This window comes from Vombatus ursinus, unplaced genomic scaffold (genome assembly GCF_900497805.2).
Source record: "Vombatus ursinus unplaced genomic scaffold, bare-nosed wombat genome assembly UNPS02001287.1, whole genome shotgun sequence".
Classification (NCBI taxonomy): Eukaryota; Metazoa; Chordata; class Mammalia; order Diprotodontia; family Vombatidae; genus Vombatus; species Vombatus ursinus.
In genome coordinates, this window is record NW_020941065.1 from 2,050,832 (window position 1) to 2,069,122 (window position 18,291).

At 47.8% G+C, this 18,291-nt stretch overlaps 1 long non-coding RNA gene across 3 annotated transcripts in view; it reads right to left on the minus strand.

The window, feature by feature from the left end:
* LOC114044705 overlaps positions 1-18,291 on the minus strand; it is a 68,655-nt gene that overhangs the window by 38,201 nt on the left and 12,163 nt on the right. For all 3 annotated transcript variants that reach the window (XR_003569282.1, XR_003569285.1, XR_003569286.1), the window contains exon 2: positions 11,820-11,940. This is a non-coding gene — a long non-coding RNA (uncharacterized LOC114044705). The remainder of the gene's footprint in view (positions 1-11,819; positions 11,941-18,291) is intronic.

Here is an 18,291-nt window from a genome sequence, read left to right on the forward strand (position 1 = left end):
ACACACACACACACACACACACACACACACACACACACACACACACAGAGGCATATCTAGGATCTGAACACAGGTCACAACATCAAGGCCAGTGCTCTTTCCCCTTGGCCACAATGACCTTGCCAGGAAGGATTAAGAACTCCAGCCCAGCTCAGAGAGGACAAGAAATGACTTCTTTCAGGGATACAGAGACAAGGACAAGCCTAGCTGAATTCCCCTGGGTACCTTCCTCTTGGGGTTTCTCCTTCCTTGTCTTTGAAATTGCTAGGAGACCCAGATGCCACCTCGGCATGCAAGTTTTAACCCCCTTCACCCCTGGGACTTTTGTGTCGGGGCCACTTGTCCAGACCGGTGACTGTCCTGCCTAGGCCGTTGTTTCAGGTAGGCCACAGACATGCTTCATTTCCTGCCCCCATGTTATAATCTTAGCAGCCTTTCCAACAGGCCAGTTTAGCTTCCAACCTTCCCCCTGCCCTCCCCAGTTCTGGATGCATGATGAAATTGGCTCTGCCATTGATCCTGGATGGGTTATACCTACCTACTCCCCTATGGCCTACTCATCATTGCAGGGACTTGTACCTAACAATACTTGTTACCCTCACTCCCAAAGAACAATTGTAATAATAATAATAATAATAATAATGACAACTAGCACTTATATAGTGTGCAAAGCACATGACATGTTATCTCATTTGGTCTTCAAAGAAACCTGGGACAGGGGGGAGAGGTGCTACTTTTAGCCCCATTTTACAGACTGGGAAACTGAGGCTGAGAGGCTAAGTGCCCTGGCCTGGGCCACACCCCTAGGGAGTGTCTAAGGCTGGATTCAACTCAGGTCTTTCTGACTCGAAATCCTATGCTTCTCTGTTTGTATCCCTAGTGCTTAGCACAGTGAAAGCATTGCTTTAAGAAAAAAAAAAAAAGAATTCAGGCATGTCTAATAAGGCTTGATTACATTACAGGTTGCCATACCTTTTCCTCAGATCTCCCTCTTGAAGTAGTATGAGTATTATTACTAGCTCCATTTTACAGATGAGGCAACTAAGGCAGGCTAAGGTTTAGTGACTTTCCCAAAGACTTGGAGCTAGTGTCTGAGGTAGGATTTGAACTCTGGACTTGCAGAAGATCTTAAAATCCTATTTACACGATGCAGTTTCCAGATTCTCACTCTGCTTTAGACACACTGCCTCTCCTCATGCTCACGACAACCCTGTTATGTCAGTAATATTATTACAGTCATTTTACAGATGAGCAAACTAAGGCTCAAGGTCACAGAGGTGATAAGTGCCAGCGATGGGATCTGAACCTAGGTCCTCTGACTCCAAGGAATGACAAGTGCTGGCTTTGGTTAGAGATGATCTAACAGGACATTATGATGGGAGGTGGGGGTAGGGGTGCCTAGAAGTGAAGGTGACATGGGTGTGTGAAGGAAAAAATAAGCCTATGGAAGGCAGAGGCCAAGCAACATCTACAAGGAGGGTTTGGCTGTTTTGGGGGGAAAAACATAAAACAAAGAGTGGAGGAACTAGGGCATCTCTTAGAAAAAAGAAAAAAAAAAAACAACTGGAGATATGAAGGTACCTTCAACATCCCCTATTCTTTCTAAAACAAACCCCTCCAAACTTGGTTTGACTTGAAGGAGCAAACCACCCAGGAAATTCACCGTGTGTGTGTGTGTGTGTGTGTGTGTGTGTGTCTATTTGGTACTGGGGGGAGGCAGTGTTTTGCTAGCCTGTCTCAGTCAGAGAGAAAACAGTTTCTCCCTAACCCTGCTCTCCCACCCCACAGGGAAGTTTCACTCTTCCCCTATCTTTCCTCCTCACCCCCTGTCTCCAGGCCCCTGAGGCTTCCTCCAATCCCAACTCATTCCCTTCCGTCCTAAGTCAGTCTGAAATTCTCCGTCTGCCACTTTAATTCTTTGATCGATGGGGAAGGGTAGGAAAAATGGCCCCGCGCAGCTGGCTTCCCACGTTCCCCCTAGCAGGGGATTGCTGGCCCTGCCGGTGATGGCTGAGTGAAATGTTTGTGGAGCGCAGAGAACACAAGTCAATAGTAATTTAGCGGGATTGGGAGCAAGTACCTTCCCTGCACGGACAGAAACTCCCGGGAGAGCGGGAGAGTGTGCAGGATATTACTGAATCACTCGGAAATATTTCCAAACACTACTCAATGAGGCAGAGGGGCAGGGGGATGGGAAGGGAGAAAGAGCGGGACGGGGTGGGGGGGGGTGCGGATGCGAAGGAGATGGAGAGAGACAAGCACTGTTCACGAATGCTGGTCACCTCTGTGGGGAAGAGGGCTGTCTCTCTGAGCACGGCTCTGTCCTTCCCTGCTGCTCCCCATTTTCACCCTTTCTAGGGGTTGACTTGACCTAAACAAGTCCAGCTTCTTGATTTTCCTTTCCCCAGTTCTGTCTTTGCCAGTTGTGCTGGCGAGAGGATTGTGCATGTGGGTGTGGAGGAGTCTCTGCATCTGGCCCAGTCCATCTCCCTCTCCTGGCATCCCCACCAAGTCTGGGGAAGAAACGCTTACCTCCCGTGTGGGCAAGCCCGCCCCCTGTGCCCGCCCAGCCTGTGAGACCCTCGGCCATGCCCTCTCTTCACGTCCACCACAGGGATGCCACCCAGTGTGCTGAGGTGGGAGCTGTCCACAATTTCTGACATTTCTAAGGACTCCTGTGGGGCATGTGGAGTATTCATGTCTTCCTTCCCCCTGGGTGACTCACCCATCTTTTGGGTGCATTCACTCTCACTCACAACCACCACACTCCTCTATGCTGCCAGATCTCTGATCCTCGACCTCTGTTTCTCAAAGGCTATTGTGTTCTATGACTGAAGGTCAGACAGCAATAACAGGGATAAAATGGATGGCCCTTGGTTTGAACTTAGGAAACATTTCCAGTTGGTATCATAATGCCTTTCTGCCCCTCTTCACCCCATGGCCACCTCACCTTGGCTAATCCTGGAGTCCCTGTAGCTCAAGGCTAAGGTATACCATATGGAAACATGAAAAACAGGAGCCAGGGAACAGGGTGTGTGCATGTGGTATGTGTGTGCATATGTGTGTGTGTGTGCATGTAAGTGTGCAGGCGTATGTATGTGTGAGAGAGTGTGTGTGTGTGTGTGTGTGTGTGTGTGTGTGTGTCTTCAGATTCTAGGCAGCTTGAAAGAGGCCAAACAAAGAGAATTTTAAAAACGACAAAATCGGAGACTGGCTTGCTTGAACTTGCCCAGCAATTATTTTCAAGCCCAAAGATGGTATTCTCATGATTAGGACCAAGAACAGATATAATAGAAGGGGGGTGGGGGTGGGGTAGAAGGAAGGAACAGGAGAAGGGGGATGCCTGGTGCTGGGTGCTCTGAGAACCATAGATTAAGAGCTGGAAGGAACCTAAGAAATTGTGGCGTCCAGGGATTCTTAGCCTGGCTTCTTCTTTTAGAAAAGTTTTGCTAATTCATTTCGATATAAGTGGCTTCTTTTATAATCTCCTGTATTTTATTTTATTCTGAGAAGGGGTCCGTGGGCTCCCTCAGCCCGACTGTCCAGGAGGGACAGGACATACAAAAGGTAAGGAAGCGGTGACTTTGTCTGATCCCCTCCCTTTACAGAGGGTGGTGCTGAGGCCCAGAGAGCCCAAGTGACTCACTTAACCGCAAGAACCACTCAAAACTGAGGGTCTCTGCTGCTGCTCCTCAGTAGGCCAACAAATATTTATTAAGCACCTACTGTGTGCCAGGCACTGTGCTAAATGCTGGGGGTACAAAGAAAGGCAAAGGACAGGTCCTGTTCTCAGGAAACCCACGGGCTGATGGGAGAAACAAGGTGCAAACAATTACAGGCAAATGAAATACAGTCAGGGCAGACCAGCATCAGAGGGCATCGGGAAAGGTTTCTTGTAGGAGGTGAGATTTTATCTGGGATGTGAAAGAACCCAGGGAAGCCAGGAGGCAGAGATGAAGGAGAACTGCCCAGGCATGGGGGCCGCCAGTACAAATGCCCAGAGTCAGGAGACGAAAGGTCTTTTTCAGGGAATGGCAAGGAAGTTGGTGTCACCGGAGCACAGAGTACGCAGGGGCAATGGGGTATCAGGTATATGTGGAAGGGTGTGTGAGTGGGGGCGCTGAATACCAGAGAATTCTATATTAGATTCTGGAGGTGATAGGGAGCCAAGTTACTGGGGGGTGGGGGTGACCTGGACAAATCTGCTCTTTAATGGGCTTTCCCTCTTTATATCTGCAGCCCCTTTTAGAGGGCCTGGCACAGGGTTAAGTCTTTATCAAATACCTGCTGAACTGACTGGGGAGGAAGTGTGGAGCAGTGGATAGGGTGCAGGACTTATAAATGACAGCCAAGGCATTTATGCAACCCCTCTCAGCCTCAGTTTCATCATCCAGGTCTCAATCTGGGACTCTGGTTCTAGGAAACGAACTGCTTTCAGAAATCCTGGCCCTAAGTTGGCTCTGGATAAGAAACCAACCCCACCCCAACTCTCTGCCCCGCCTGTGGGTCATTTATCATGCAAGCCTCGTTGAAGCACTCAGCTCAGGAGGTAAAAGGTAAGTACAGGGAACTGGGAACTGTCTACCCTGGCTCGAATGAGAAAACTCCAAGCTGTGGAGTTCTGCTCGTGGCCAAATAAAACCTATTTGCTCAGGCCTCCCTGGCTGGGGAGAGCAGCAAAACAGAGGATTTTGACATTGGATTTCTTCTGCCCCATTATATTTTCTGGGCTGCACTTGAAGGGATAGGGGCCTGCTAAGGCCCTGAAAGCTTCTGGCTGCCATGACCCTGCTGGTCTGTAACACGCTCGGGAAGAAAGGGACACAGCCAGGGCCAGACTCTCCGCTTTCTTTTCTTTCTTTCTTTTTTTTTCCCCTTCCCGTGCTCTCTCAGCTCACCCTCCTGCCCATGAGCACAGAGGCGCAGCTCCTTCCTCACAAATGGGGAACCAAGGTATATTTGAGAAAACATACTCTCCTTGGGAGAGGCAGAAAGAGAAAGGGACGAAGAGGAGGAAGAAAATGCAGAAGGCTGATCTGAGGAAAGGTCTTACTTCACACTGGCCTGGACTATTAATAGTAATAACAGCTAACATTTCTATAGCTCTTGTTATGTTCTAGGCACTGCGCCACCCTGGGAGGTAGGTGCCATCATTATCCTCCATTTTACAGATGAGGAAACTAAGGCAAACAGAGGTGAAACAACTTGCCCAGGGTCACACAGTTAGTAAACATCTGAGGCTGGATTTGAACTCAGGTCTTCCTGACTCCAGGCTCATTGCATCACACAGCTAGAAGGGGACCAACACCCCTTATTAGGAAACTGAGGCCCTCAGAGAGACAAAATAGAATAAAGGTATGGGTCTTCTCCAGGTAGCAGTGGAACTGAACCCAGGTCAGCTGTATTCTTTCTACAAGACCACACAACTCCCTGTTCCCCTCACTTTAGTGTCTCACTACCCCTTCTCGAAAGGTACCCCTTGGGGCACCTTTTAGATGACTTTTAGGCGGCCCTCCCCATGATGTTCAGAAACTTGTGTGTTTAGCAAGTGGGGGAATATCACAGTCCCTACATTTCCTGGGATCTAAAAGCAGCTTAAGTAAAAGAAAAAAAAAATTCAGTTTCTGAGTGATGGGACATGCACACAGACTTCAGAGAGCTCTGGGAATCTCCCCCCGGCCACCCGATTTTAATGTTAAAGACTTGGCTCACCTACAGGAGGAAGCAGAATTAGAAGAATCAATCAATAAAACCCCACCGACTCACAGAATTGGAAGGGACCTTAAAATCATCTCGTCAGCTTTGCACACAGTAGACACTGAAAAAATATTTGCCAAATAGAATTGAATCCAGTCCAATCTTCCACTCGGCCCAGGAAGACGGAACAAGTGGCCACCCAATCTCTGCCAGACTATTTTTGGGTGACGTCATGGTATAGTAGAAAAGGCTGGACTGGTTGCCAGGTGATGCCTGGGTTCAAACCCTACCCCTCTCCCATATGTCCTGTGTGACCTTGGTCAAGTCACTTGTCTCACTGGTCCTCGGTTTCCTTTTCTATAAAATGAAGGCCTCTGGGGTCCCTTCCAGCTCTAAATCCATGACCCTTTGACCAATGGTGTGAAGCTGGCCAAATCACCCCACTTTTCTCTGGCCCTGAATTTCTTTAGCTGTAAAAAAAAAAAAAAAAAAAAAAAAAAGGACTGGACTAGCGGCCCTGAGGTTCCTTCTGCCTCTGCACCTGTGATCCTGTGAGTGGGAGCTCACCACCTTGGAGGCAGGCAGTTAATTGTGGGGAGCTCCAGTATTAGGGCGTGCCTTCTTTTCTTGGCCTCAATCAATTGGATCTAGCAGCTATTAAGTGCTTACTATGTGCTGGGCACCAAACTGTCATCTCTGGTTCTTGGATCTAGGAAAATTCCTTTCAGTGAGTGCTTGAGGCTTCAGAGAAAATATCAGGGTGGATTCAGGGATGATGGGTGCGGAGAGAGAGACCGAGAGAGAGAGAGAGAGACCAAGAGAGAGAGAGAGAGACAGAGAGAGAGAGAGAGAGAGAGAGAGAGAGAGAGTGCGTGTGCGCGCATGTCCCAATCATCAGTATCAGAGGCTAGCCTCCCAATGCAGCTGGGGGCTCTGGTTTGCTATGCCTCACTCCTATTATGAAATCAGACTTAGCCTGGGCTGAGCAGAAAGAGGAAAAGGGGGACGCTTTCATAGTGCAGCTGGGGAAAGCAGAAGAAATGGCTCCTTTTGGAGCCTGGGGAGGAAGCTAAGGGAACTAGACAGATAGCAAGGCAAGGAAGAGCTCTGGCTTTGAATGGGCTGCCTTTGACACATGGGCAATGAAATTTCCCCACCTCCACCTTGGGTGCCCTGGGAATGAACCTGAGAGCCAGGAGCATGTGCTGAGCAGTGGGGGGTCAGCAGACAGGGTGAGCTGCCTGACTGTCTCTGCGGGTAGCTGGAGTACCTTGGTTGGCCTGCCCTCTCCCAGGCCTGGGCAGGTCTGCCTCCTTCAGCTTGCCCAAAAGGTGAGGACGGTGCCCACGCTTAGCTCACTGCCAGGGGCTCACTATAGGTTTCCATCGTGCCAATGATCTAAGGCTCTTGCTTGGTGCTGGGGCTTTCTGCTGCTCCCCCTCCTCCCAGACCCCTGCAGCCCCTGAAGATGACTCCAAGGCCAGAATGCCACCAGAAAGCTCATTGTCAGGACCTAGCAAGTCATTAAAACCCTTTCCTTTTCATTCCTGAGCCAACATTCCACACGAAATCGATTCGGCTTTCTTTGTCACAGTCTTACGGCCCCGGCTGGGATGAATCAAGATTTCCATTGGCTGGGGGAGGTAGAAAGGCAAGCTAGGCCCATGGTGATGTGGGGTCTCAATCCAAGCACTGAGTGACTCATTGGTAAAGTCTGGTGGCTGAGGGAGGGAGGGCACTAGGCACCGATAACATCTGCCTTCACTATCTGCCAGGCTGGCGTCCCAGAGAACTCAGAACAATGGGGGAAAAACAGAATCAAGCAACAACAGGGGATTTAGGAGGCACTAGCAAGTTTCTGATATGAGGGAAAGGACAGAAAAGCATGCGGGAAGAGAGCTTTCTGCTCAAAGGATCAAGACAGCAAGTATACTGTTAAGTAAATACAAAGCGTACACAGACTGATGCAACATCATTTCAAAAGGGGCCATGTACCTTACAAGTGCAGGGTAGGAAGAGAGGCTTGGTGCAGGAGGTGGTCGCTGAGCTGTTCTTTGGAGGATGCTGGGTATTCTAAGTTGTGGAAACGAGGAGAGAGTGCATTCCAAGCACAGAGGACCACCCTTTGGGGGGGACTGTCCAAAAATAAAATCTCCCACCTCTTGGCCTTTGCACATGTGGTCCTTGGTGGGACCACCTCCTGCACAAAGGCCCACTGCCCAGCTGTAAGGTACACGGCTCCTCTTGAAGTGATGTTGCATCAATCTGTGTACACTTTGTTTTTACTTAACAGTATACATGCTGTCTGGATCCTTTGAGGACAATTCACATTTTACTCCTTTAAGGCCAAGACTGTCGTTTCCCCCCCTTTTTTTTTTTTGCCTCTATAGCCACAGCGCCCAAGGATTCCAATCTGTCTTTGCAGCAGGGAGTCAGCCCTTGAGAACCTCAGGCAGGTGTAGGTACTCTGTGAACATCTGCTTTTCTCCCAATTTTAGGGGCTTCTCTTCCCCTGCCCAGTCATTCTGGGCATGCAGGATTTGGAGCAGGAAGATACAGGTTCAAATCCTCCATCAGATACTTACTGGCTATGTGACCAAGGGCAAATCACTAACCCCAAGCCTCCTTTTCTTCTCCGTAAACTGGGCCAATACCACCCACGGTACCTACATGCTCTATACAATCTCTTTTGAGCTTAAAAACAACCTTGCATTAACATAAACGAGGCAATGGGACATTGGGGACTGAAAGTTGGTCTCCGAGTCAGGAAGACCTGGGTTCATATCTTGTTTACATCCCACACTGGCTGTGAGGCTCTGGGAAAGTCACTTAACTGCTCTCTGGCCATCCCCTCTTTCAATGAAATCATAGGTCTAGTCCACCCCTACCCTCTGAATCCTAATCCTCAGCAGTCAGCATTGCTGCCGTGCACACAGTTGGTACATAATAAATGTTTGTTGACTTAAACTGAATTTCTCATCTCAGTACGGGTACAGAGGGATTCATGCCTCAGTCATCAGGGTAGGGGTTGGACTGAGGAGTCTCCAAGGGACATTTCAGATGAGGTAACTGTGGCCTGGACATGTGGAGTGACTGACCTGTTCCAGGTCACCTAGGATGTTAACTGGCAGATCCACAATTCAAACCCAGGTCCATTAACTCCAAGTCCAATGACCTTTCCATTATAACCCACTGCCCCTCTCCCCCGCCGCAGGACAAAAAGACTTTGCTTCCCACTCTTTAGGGATGCCACATGCTCTTCTCTCTCAAGTGCAGTGTGCTTTTTGCTCAGAGGATAGTGGCAAGATGTTACAGAAGGACAATGGGCAGTCTTCCTCTTCAAAGTCTCTGATGTCCTGTCCTCACCTTGCATCTCCACCACCACTAGCTGACCCGTTTCTCCTCCTACGTCCCTTGCCTTCACAGCCTGCACTATACTGGACAGCCCAACGCAACTTTTCTCTAGGAAGTGGCTGCAAGCATTGGCACATGGCAGACTGACTGTACTGGGTAATGATGGTTGGCAGGGCCTCATGGTGGATATGGAGGTGACTCTCGCTTCTAGAAGGCTTTCCCCACAAAGCATGAGCTTAGACAGATCCTTCCTTCCAGGCTGGCCAGACTGAGTGAGGGCCTAGGGACTGACTGTGATTTATTTGGGATGATCAATTTTTCTATTAATTCCACCCCTGAAGACCATTTACAAGGCTATAGAGGGGTTGGGATCGGGATCAATGGCAGGGATCCCGGCATGGACAAGGCTTCAGATCTTTGAGGAGGCAAAGCATGGTTCCATTTAGAGGGCTTCCTGATATTCCCCTCCATGCTAGGGATGCCCACACCTAACAATGAAGTCCATTGCCTTCATAGATTTGCAAGGGTGGGGAAGAACCTTGCATTTTACACATGAGGAAACGGAGAGCAAGGTTGTGAAGTTACTTGTTCAGGGTCAACACAAGTACTGAGGAGCAGAGGTTCTCCAGGTCCAAGGCCAATGTTCTTTCCACTTATACCATGTTGCTGCTTATGTTCATGGGGTCATACAAGAATCAGAAGAGCCTTCAGAGGTCACCAATTCCAACCCACTAACCTCAGAGAGTCGGTCGCTTACCCAGGCTAACTCCAAGTCCAGTGCCATCTCACCTACTTAAAGGTCTGAACAAAGGTCAGAGCAGAGTGGAGGCAGCTGGGCTCCCTTAGACAAGAGAAATTGGGCTTTGCTTGCTGTTGAGCTCTCCAAGCCCAAGCCTTTGTCTCTGAGCTCCTTGGAGGCTGTGGATGGCAAACAGTCTCAAAGAAATGCTCACGAAGGAGTTTTTCTCCAGGCTTTGGCAACAATTCCATTTCTGCGCTCAATTTATTGAAAGGCACTTCTCTCCAAACCCAGCCGGAAGTGCTTAGATGGGACTTTTCTCAGCTGGTGTTGAGGGCCACCAAGAGAAGAAGCAGGAAGGGGCCATTGATCTCTAGCCCACACCTCTGCTCCAGGGACAGTCCCTTACACAAATATTTGCCAACGAGTGCATTTGAGCCTGTCAATGGCTGTCAATAAAAGGACAGCACTCCTTCTGAGCGCCAGCATCTGTAGTGAGACCTGAGCTTCTGACCGTCAAGTCATCTATTAAATTTTAACTCTGTTTCTTTTGTTCTAGATCTCTCAGGGATCAGTGCTCTTCTGCAGAGCAGATGTGACCCACCCTCCAACGTCATACCCGTGTCATAGGGCTCCAAAAGCCCAGGCTTCCCAGCACTGCTTAGCATCCACTCAAAAGGAGTGGGGAATCACAACCATAATAGCTTCTATATAGTAACACAATTCTTTCTTCACAGCCACCCTGCTGAGATAGATAACGCACATACCGTCACCCCCATTTTAAAGAAGAGGAAACTGAGGCTGACAGAAGTCCCAAAGTCAAAGTCATGAGGCCGGTGAGTGCTTGAGATAGGATTCAAATACATGTCTCCTGACTTCAAGTCCAGTGATCTGTCTTTGATACAGCACTTGAGAACTCAAAAGATTCATGATTTCATCGTTATGGGACAATCTCTACTTCACCCCTCCCTGCCCCACCCCTTTCTGGCCCCAATGTAGATATGACCCAGGTAAACAGCATTAGACACAGAGAGCAGAGAGACCCCTCTGTGCTGTCTATGTATGTGTGTGTGAATAAAATTTTCTTGAGGGAAGGGACTGTTTCACTTGCTGTCATTGTCATTGCTGTCACTGTCTTCTTTTTCATCATCATCATCATCACCATCATCACCACATCTAAGCTAACATTTACATAGCACCTACTATGTGCCAACAACATTTAAGATAACATTTATATAGCACCTACTATGTGCTAACAATATCTAAGCTAACATTTCTACAGCACCTATTATGTGCCAGGCACTGTGCTAAACATTTTTACAATTGTTATCTCATTTGATCCTCACAATAACCCTGGGAGGTAAGTGCTATTATTGCCCCCCTTTTATGGAGGAAGAAACTGAGGCAGAAAGAGGTTAAGAGACTTGTCCAGGGTCACATAGTTAGTAAGTGTCACAGGCAGGATTTGAACTCAAATCTTCCTGACTCCAGATCCTGCGCTCTATCCTCATAGAGGACTGCCTCATAAAGACCTCTTCTGTCCATAGGGTGCTTTGTTGTCTACAAAGTAGACTGCTTTGTAGCCATAGTGCCATCTGGACCCCGCTAAAATCACGTGAGAGAGGCCGGGTCAGTACTGTGACCCCCATTTCACAGAGATAGGGAGTGATTTATCCAAGTCAGAAGGCTAGTAAGGGGCAGAATCAGATCTAGGAAATCTAGTGCTCCTCCAGTATAGCCCAGTCTGTGGTCTTGGCAGCACCAAGGCCAGCTCTCACACTCACCCAGGTCAGCACCAAGGCCAGCTCTCACACTCACACAGTCCATCCAGACTGTGGGTGAGGACCTCCAGGGAAGAAGTTCAGGGCCTCCTGAGGTAGTCTTCTCCACCTCTGGGTGGCTCTCAGTGTTAGAGAGTTTTTCCCCTCTTGATCCAGCTCAGCCTTGCTGAAGGGTATGAGCAGAAGATGGGCCACATCCCAGCAGGAGAAGGTAAGTCACCAGCACAGGGGGGCCACCAGCGGCTTACCATGAAAATGCTGAGCTGTCTTCCGTCTCAAGGCTTGGACTGTCTCTTCTGTGTCTGCCCACTCTAGGACCAGTCTTCTCCCATATAAATGGGTGCTGTGGCACAGGGCATTGAAAGCTCTCTGTAGCAGGGAACAGGAGAAAACTCTGTTAGGCCAAAACCATCATCTGTCCACTTACTCTCCTCTCCTTCCCACCCTGCTTCAACCTCCATTCAATGCCTTTGAAAGCTCTGCAAAGTGCCTGCCATGAGTTCCTGCTCTCATGACATCGGATCTCCAAGGAGGATTTGGGGAACGGTTGGGCATATCTATTTAATTAGCTGCTTATGTTCCTACAGAGAGAACTGCAAGTGACTGATTGACCAGTCAATATATCCACAGTCCAGGCCTGTAATTGGTGCCTGCTTGAAAGCAATCACCTTATTTTCCATGTTAAAATCCCAGCCACGGAGGGTGACCCCATTAGCTCAGCTCTTCTTCTGCTGGGGAAGGGTACCTCGGCTGCACTGGGCAACTGGAGACTGCTGGCTGCAGGAGAGAGCGTGACCTGTGCTTAAATGTTCCCCTCTAACATGGACATCGCCATTTTTAGAAAGCATTTTCCTTCTGAGGGGTTTAAAGTACATCTTATCTTAAAAATTCCATGGGACATTTGAGAGTGAACTGGGGCTACTGCCTCCCATTTTTCATATGGGAAACTGAGGCAGAATTGTCCCCTGACTTCCCTTAGGATCACAGAACTAGCGATGGAAGGGACTTATTATTCTAACCAAGTCATTCTGATATGGTCAATTATGCTGATAGTTTTTCTTTTTCTTTTCTTTCTTTTTTTTTTGGCTAGATAATGGGGTTAAGTGACTTGCCCAGGGTCACACAGCTAATGAGTGTTATGTGTCTGAGGCCACATTTGAACTCAGGTCCTCCTGAATCCAGGGCCAGTGCTCTATCCACTGCGCCACCTAGCTGCCCCTAACCAAGTCATTCTGTAGAAGAAACCAAGGACTAGGAAGATCAAGCAGGCCAAGGTCACACAAGAAAGCAAGAGTCAGAGGCAGCATTGCAATGGAAAGCCTACGTTCTTTAGTCACTCCAATTACAGGTGGCCAAATGCCCAAGTCTCATCTTTGTCAGGCACTCAGCTTTAGCGACACAGATAGAACTAAAGAGAAAGGCCAGGGCACTTAAATCCTGTTGGAGGTACAAAACATGCAGGGAATTATGTATTACATACATAATGATTCGAGGAAGAGACAGGGCTGGGTTCCTGAATACCCAGGAGTTTTTGTCATAAAGAATTTTCTCAATAAACAGATACTAATAACACAATTATTATCATGTAAGAAGTCCATTAATTTTTTTTTTTGGATGTTAAAAAGGGTTTCTTATAGTCCTCAAAAAGCTTGACAATCACAGCCTTACTTAGGTGATCTAAGTTGAGTAATGGCCATGAAAGATTTAGGTAGAGGGTTCACAGGGCTCACTTCAAAGAGGGGAATTGAGAAAGAACTCAGGGTGTGAATAAGAATAGAGATACCCAACAAGCAGGAAGGAAGAGAGGTGGGCTAGTTTAAGGCATGAGCACCTGCGATCAGGGGACAGTACTCACTCACTGACCCTCTAACTGGTCCAGGTAGCCACTAGTTAGTAGGGAAACTGAGGCATGGAGGAGAGAAGACACATCCTAGGTTATAAAGTGAGGAAGAAGCAGAAATAGGCCATAAGATCACAGATAAAGGACCTCAGAGGTCACTTAATCTAACCTTATTTTAAAGATGAGCAAAGTGAGTCTGATAGAGGGGAAATGACTTGCCGAAGGTCCCATAGCTGGTAAATAACTGCAGGAATTTGAACAGAGGTCCCCTCATTCCACACCTAGAGATCTTTTCATTAGTCTGTTGATTTCTGTCAGTGAACAGGGCATTATGGCCCGGCAACCAATGGCTAGTATGAGTGGTGGTAGTGGTAATGGTCATTTCAATAGTGTTTGAAGGTTTACAAAGCAACCCTGTATAAAGTGAGCAGTACAACTACTACCAAACCATTTTTATAAATGAGGGAACTGAGGCTAAGGGAAGGTAAAACATTTAGACAGACATTAGTGGAGGCAGTACTATAAGAGTATACTATAGACAACCAGGATGGAAAGAGGAAATAAATGAGGAGTCAAGGAAACAGATTATAAATCAGGTACAAAGGCATGATGCATTAGTGATGGGGGGGAGGGGGGGTTTCAATTAACCTAACATAGACTGGAGATTCTCTTTCTTTCCAAAGCAGAAAAAGTAATACTTTCCTGGTTGCTTTAATGATAATTTCATCCTTTAAAAAGTATAGGATAAAAAAAAAAAAAAAAAGATATGTGTGTGTGGGGGGGGGAGGCGGGGGACTGGATTCTGTATTTGATTCTCTCCAAAAGGGAAGAACTGATTCCTGGGATAGAAAGGAAAGGAATTTTGAAGGGAAGTTACTACTTCATTTTAAGAGCTTGGAATAAAAGAGGAAAGCACAGACTAGCCTAACATGCTCCCTAGATTTAGAGAGAAAAGATTTGAAAGATTATGTAGAGTTCCCATGGATTAAAATTCTATGGGAAATCAATCCAAGAGGGAGAAGAAACTTCCGTGGATGAAACAACAAAGAATGAGAAACAGATAAAATGAGAAGGGGTGGGTAGGGTCGGGGGAGAAGGGATTTTTCTGCAGAGAATGATGTGGACGCACAGGGAACTCACCAACCAACCCAGATTGAAGGAAAGCCAGGCAACAGAAGATTAAAAAGTATGCTATGAGTTTGTATGTAAAAACAGTGTCAGAAATGGTGAATCACAGAATGAGCAGAGGTTGCGAAGGAAACATGTATCACAACAGACGTTTTTGCTTGTTTTTAGAGCTATTAATAGGTGAAAAAGAAGGATCCCAGAAGTGATATGGCCACTGCTTAGGGTTAGTGAGAAGATATAACTGGTAACAGACAAGGCAGAGCTGATTAATTTTTATTTGCTTAGGCCATCTGTGAGAAGGAGAAGGACCTTTGGGCTAGAAAGAATAGATTAAAAATGGTCAATAGGGATCTGGTAACCCACAGCTCAGAAAGAAGATAGCAAGAGGCTACTTAGGTACCTCGGATGTATTCAAGTCACCCAGATAAACTGCATACTCCAATATTGGGGGGTGGGGGGAAACTACTGGCAGATATAATTACTGAACCACTTTTGGTGATATTTTTAAAATCATGGAGAACAGAAGAGGCACTGCAGGGCTGGCAAATGAGGACAAATACTGTCCTAGTTTTCTAAAAAGGGAAGAGAATGAAGTCCACAAATTAGAAGTCCAGTGAACCTGACTTTGATTTTTGGTACAACTTATTACTAAAGGGAGAGTTAGCATCTACTGTGTGCCAGGCACTGTGCTAAGCCCTTTACACATATTATCTCATTTGATCCTCACAATAAGCTTGTGAGGCAGGTACTGTTATAGTCACCATTTTACAGTTGAGGAAACAGAGGTGAAATGACCTGCCCAGGGTCACACCGCTAGTAAATGTCTAAGGCCAGATTTAACTTGGGTCTTCCTGACTCCAGGCTCTATCCACTAGGCTACCCAGTAGGAGCATAATAAATGCATGTTGACTGACTGATAAAGTGACTTGTCCTGAGTCACATAGCCGATCAGTGTGGGATGTAAGACTGGAGCCCAGGTCTCTCTCTTTCTGACCCAGCATTCAGGGCTCTTTCCACTATCGCATAGGGCTTCTTGGTGGAAGCCTGGGAGGCAAGAGGGAGAAGGCGATGGCAGGCCTGTTTCTTTTAAAAAATAGTCAGATAGCTGTGTTAAAGCAACACTTTCTTCCTTGTGCATTTCTAGAAGGGACAGGTGCAGCAAACTTTTTTTTTTTTAATTTTAAAAACTCTTCTGGCTGCCAGCAGAGCCTCCACATTTTTTCCAGGCGGATATAAAAATGCATCTGGACTTGAAACCGAAATGGCCCATTCAGAGCTTTAAAACACACTCGCTCTCAGCTGTCACGGCGGCGGGAGAACGGCTTGATCGAGGGAGCCTGGGTTTCAAGATGGGGAAGAGAAACTGATCAGTAGCTTGGCGTCGCCGGCTCCCTATCCTCCTGGGGACCCCCAAGGAGCTTCAGTCCCCAGTGTGTGATGGGGATGGCAAAGCCAAGAGGCGGCCTATCCTCAAGGACACCAAGTCATTTCTCGTGGAGTGGGCACAAGGGCTCTCAGGGAGTCCTGCCTCAATCCAGGAGCTCCCTGCCTTGACCCCCGGCTCTGACTCAGGGCCACGTGGAACACATCACGCCCTATGCATTCCAGCCTCGTTTCAGGAGCCTCCTCCCTCCCCCCACTCAATCCCCCTATTTTGATGTGGCTTATATTTGTTAGGGACTGGGCTTTTTCTGTTGGCCTGCCACGGATGAGTGGTGAGAAGAAAATTTAGCCTTGATGCTGAGAAAACCTTCCTAACGAGGAGAGAGAGCGGTTACAAGTAGAGCAGCCTTTAGACTGAAAAGGACCTCAGAGCTTCCCTCATTCAAGCCTCTAATCTGATTTACAGTGGAGGGCATTGAGGCCCAGGCAGGTGAAGAGACTTGTCCAAGGGAGTCGGAGGCAGCACCAGGACTGAACCATGGTCTGACATTCCAACTGAGCACTAGGCTTGAGCCTTTTGAGAAAGGGGCTGTTTGTCAAAACCCGTCTTTGCATCTCCAGGGCAGGACTTAGCACCACGCCTTAGACATAACAGATGCTTAAGAGGCCAGCTGACTGACTGATGGACCCCAAGGTTTGGAAACAGGAAGGGTTAGGGGCTCCAAACTTGGAGGGCACTAGACATAAGCACCCTGTTTCAAGGAGTTCAAGGTGTGCAGGTGTACTAGAGGAAAGAACACTCAGGAAAGACTGGGGTTCAAATCTTAGTTGATGCTAAACAGCCATGTGACTGGTTGAGTCCCTTCACCTGATCCATAAAACCAGAGATAATAACAATTCGCCTTTCTACGGCCCTCTAAGGGCTCCTATGTGAGGCCTTTTCTGATCCCCTCAATTATTATGACTCTCCGCCTCCCCACTCCAACACTCCGTGGTATATATTTTGTATTTTCTCATCTGTCTCACTCTGAAAGTAACAAGTCCTAAGAAAGGACTGAAGATCAAAGATGGGTGGGTGTGAAATCTGGTAGCACAAAGGACCTGGGTTTAAGTCAGCTTTTGTGACCGTAGCTAACCTCTCTGGGTCTCAGTTTCCTTAACTGTAAAATGGGGGTGAGGGTTTGATAAAGTGTCTTAAGGTTTGCAAAGCACTTCAAAATGTAACTATAGTCTCTTTGGGCAGCTAGGTGGTACAGTGGATAGAGTGCCAGGTCTGGAGTCAGAAAGACTCATCTTCATGAGTTCAAATCTGGTCTCAGAGACTTATTAGCTGTGTGACCCTGGCAAGTCACTTAACCCTTTTTGCCTCAGTTTCCTCATCTGTAAAATAAGCTGGAGAAGGAAACAGCAAACCATTCCAGTATCTCTTCCAAGAAAACCTCAAATGGGGTCACAAAGAGTCAGACATGACTGAAACGACTCAACAGTATATTCTCTTATTTGGGAACTTCTAGGGTAGAAACCCCCTCCATTGGTGCAGGCCAGTCACTATTCTTCAATTTCAGAGTCTCAGAACACTGTCTGGGAGCATGAAGAGTTTCAGTAACCTGCCCAAGGTCACACAGCTGATACATGTTACAGGGTCAGCCCTCTACGCCACAGCCTATTCTGGATAAGTGCAAGCATAAGAAACATAGAGCCTTGGGTCTAGCTCTGCCATAAGAGGGGGTATTACCATTTGGGGAGAAAACAAGGCCCCCAGATTCTAATAAGTTATGCTGCATGAGGCTGGCCAGTTCACCCCTCCTATTTGGGTATCAGTTTCTTTATCTGTACGTTGGGCGACTGGATTAGACGACCTTGGAGGTTCTCCTTCCAGCCCTAATGTTCTCTGACAAAGTGCTGGCCTGTCTCCCTGCTCCATCCTTCAGTTCACCTGCGGGCCCTCATCCAGCCTAAGGAGGCCTCCTGCCTGGGCTCTGTGCAAGAGATCTGGGGGTTGATGGGCAGAGAGCTCAGAAAGGCCAACGCCTGCCTCTCTGGCCCACCTCACAGCCTTGTTTCTGACTGTCACCTGCACCTGGATTTCAGCCTTCTTTATTGTCCTACTCTGATAAGCTCCTGGGATTAGCCCTTTCCCATGTTGGCTCTGGAATTCCACTTTGCCCTTTGGTTTTGGGGGAAGGGGATCTCGTAAAAAGTCAGACTAGCCTAAGGCTGGAAAGTTACTGTCCCTCTGAGACCATTTCTCAAGTGGAGGGAAGGTACGGGAGCCCTGCCAACTCAGCTCTGGGGTCTGACCTTTGGCAGCTCTCCCCTGGGACCGGCCTCCCTTGCTTAGAAAGAAATGCCATTTAAGGCCTTGGACA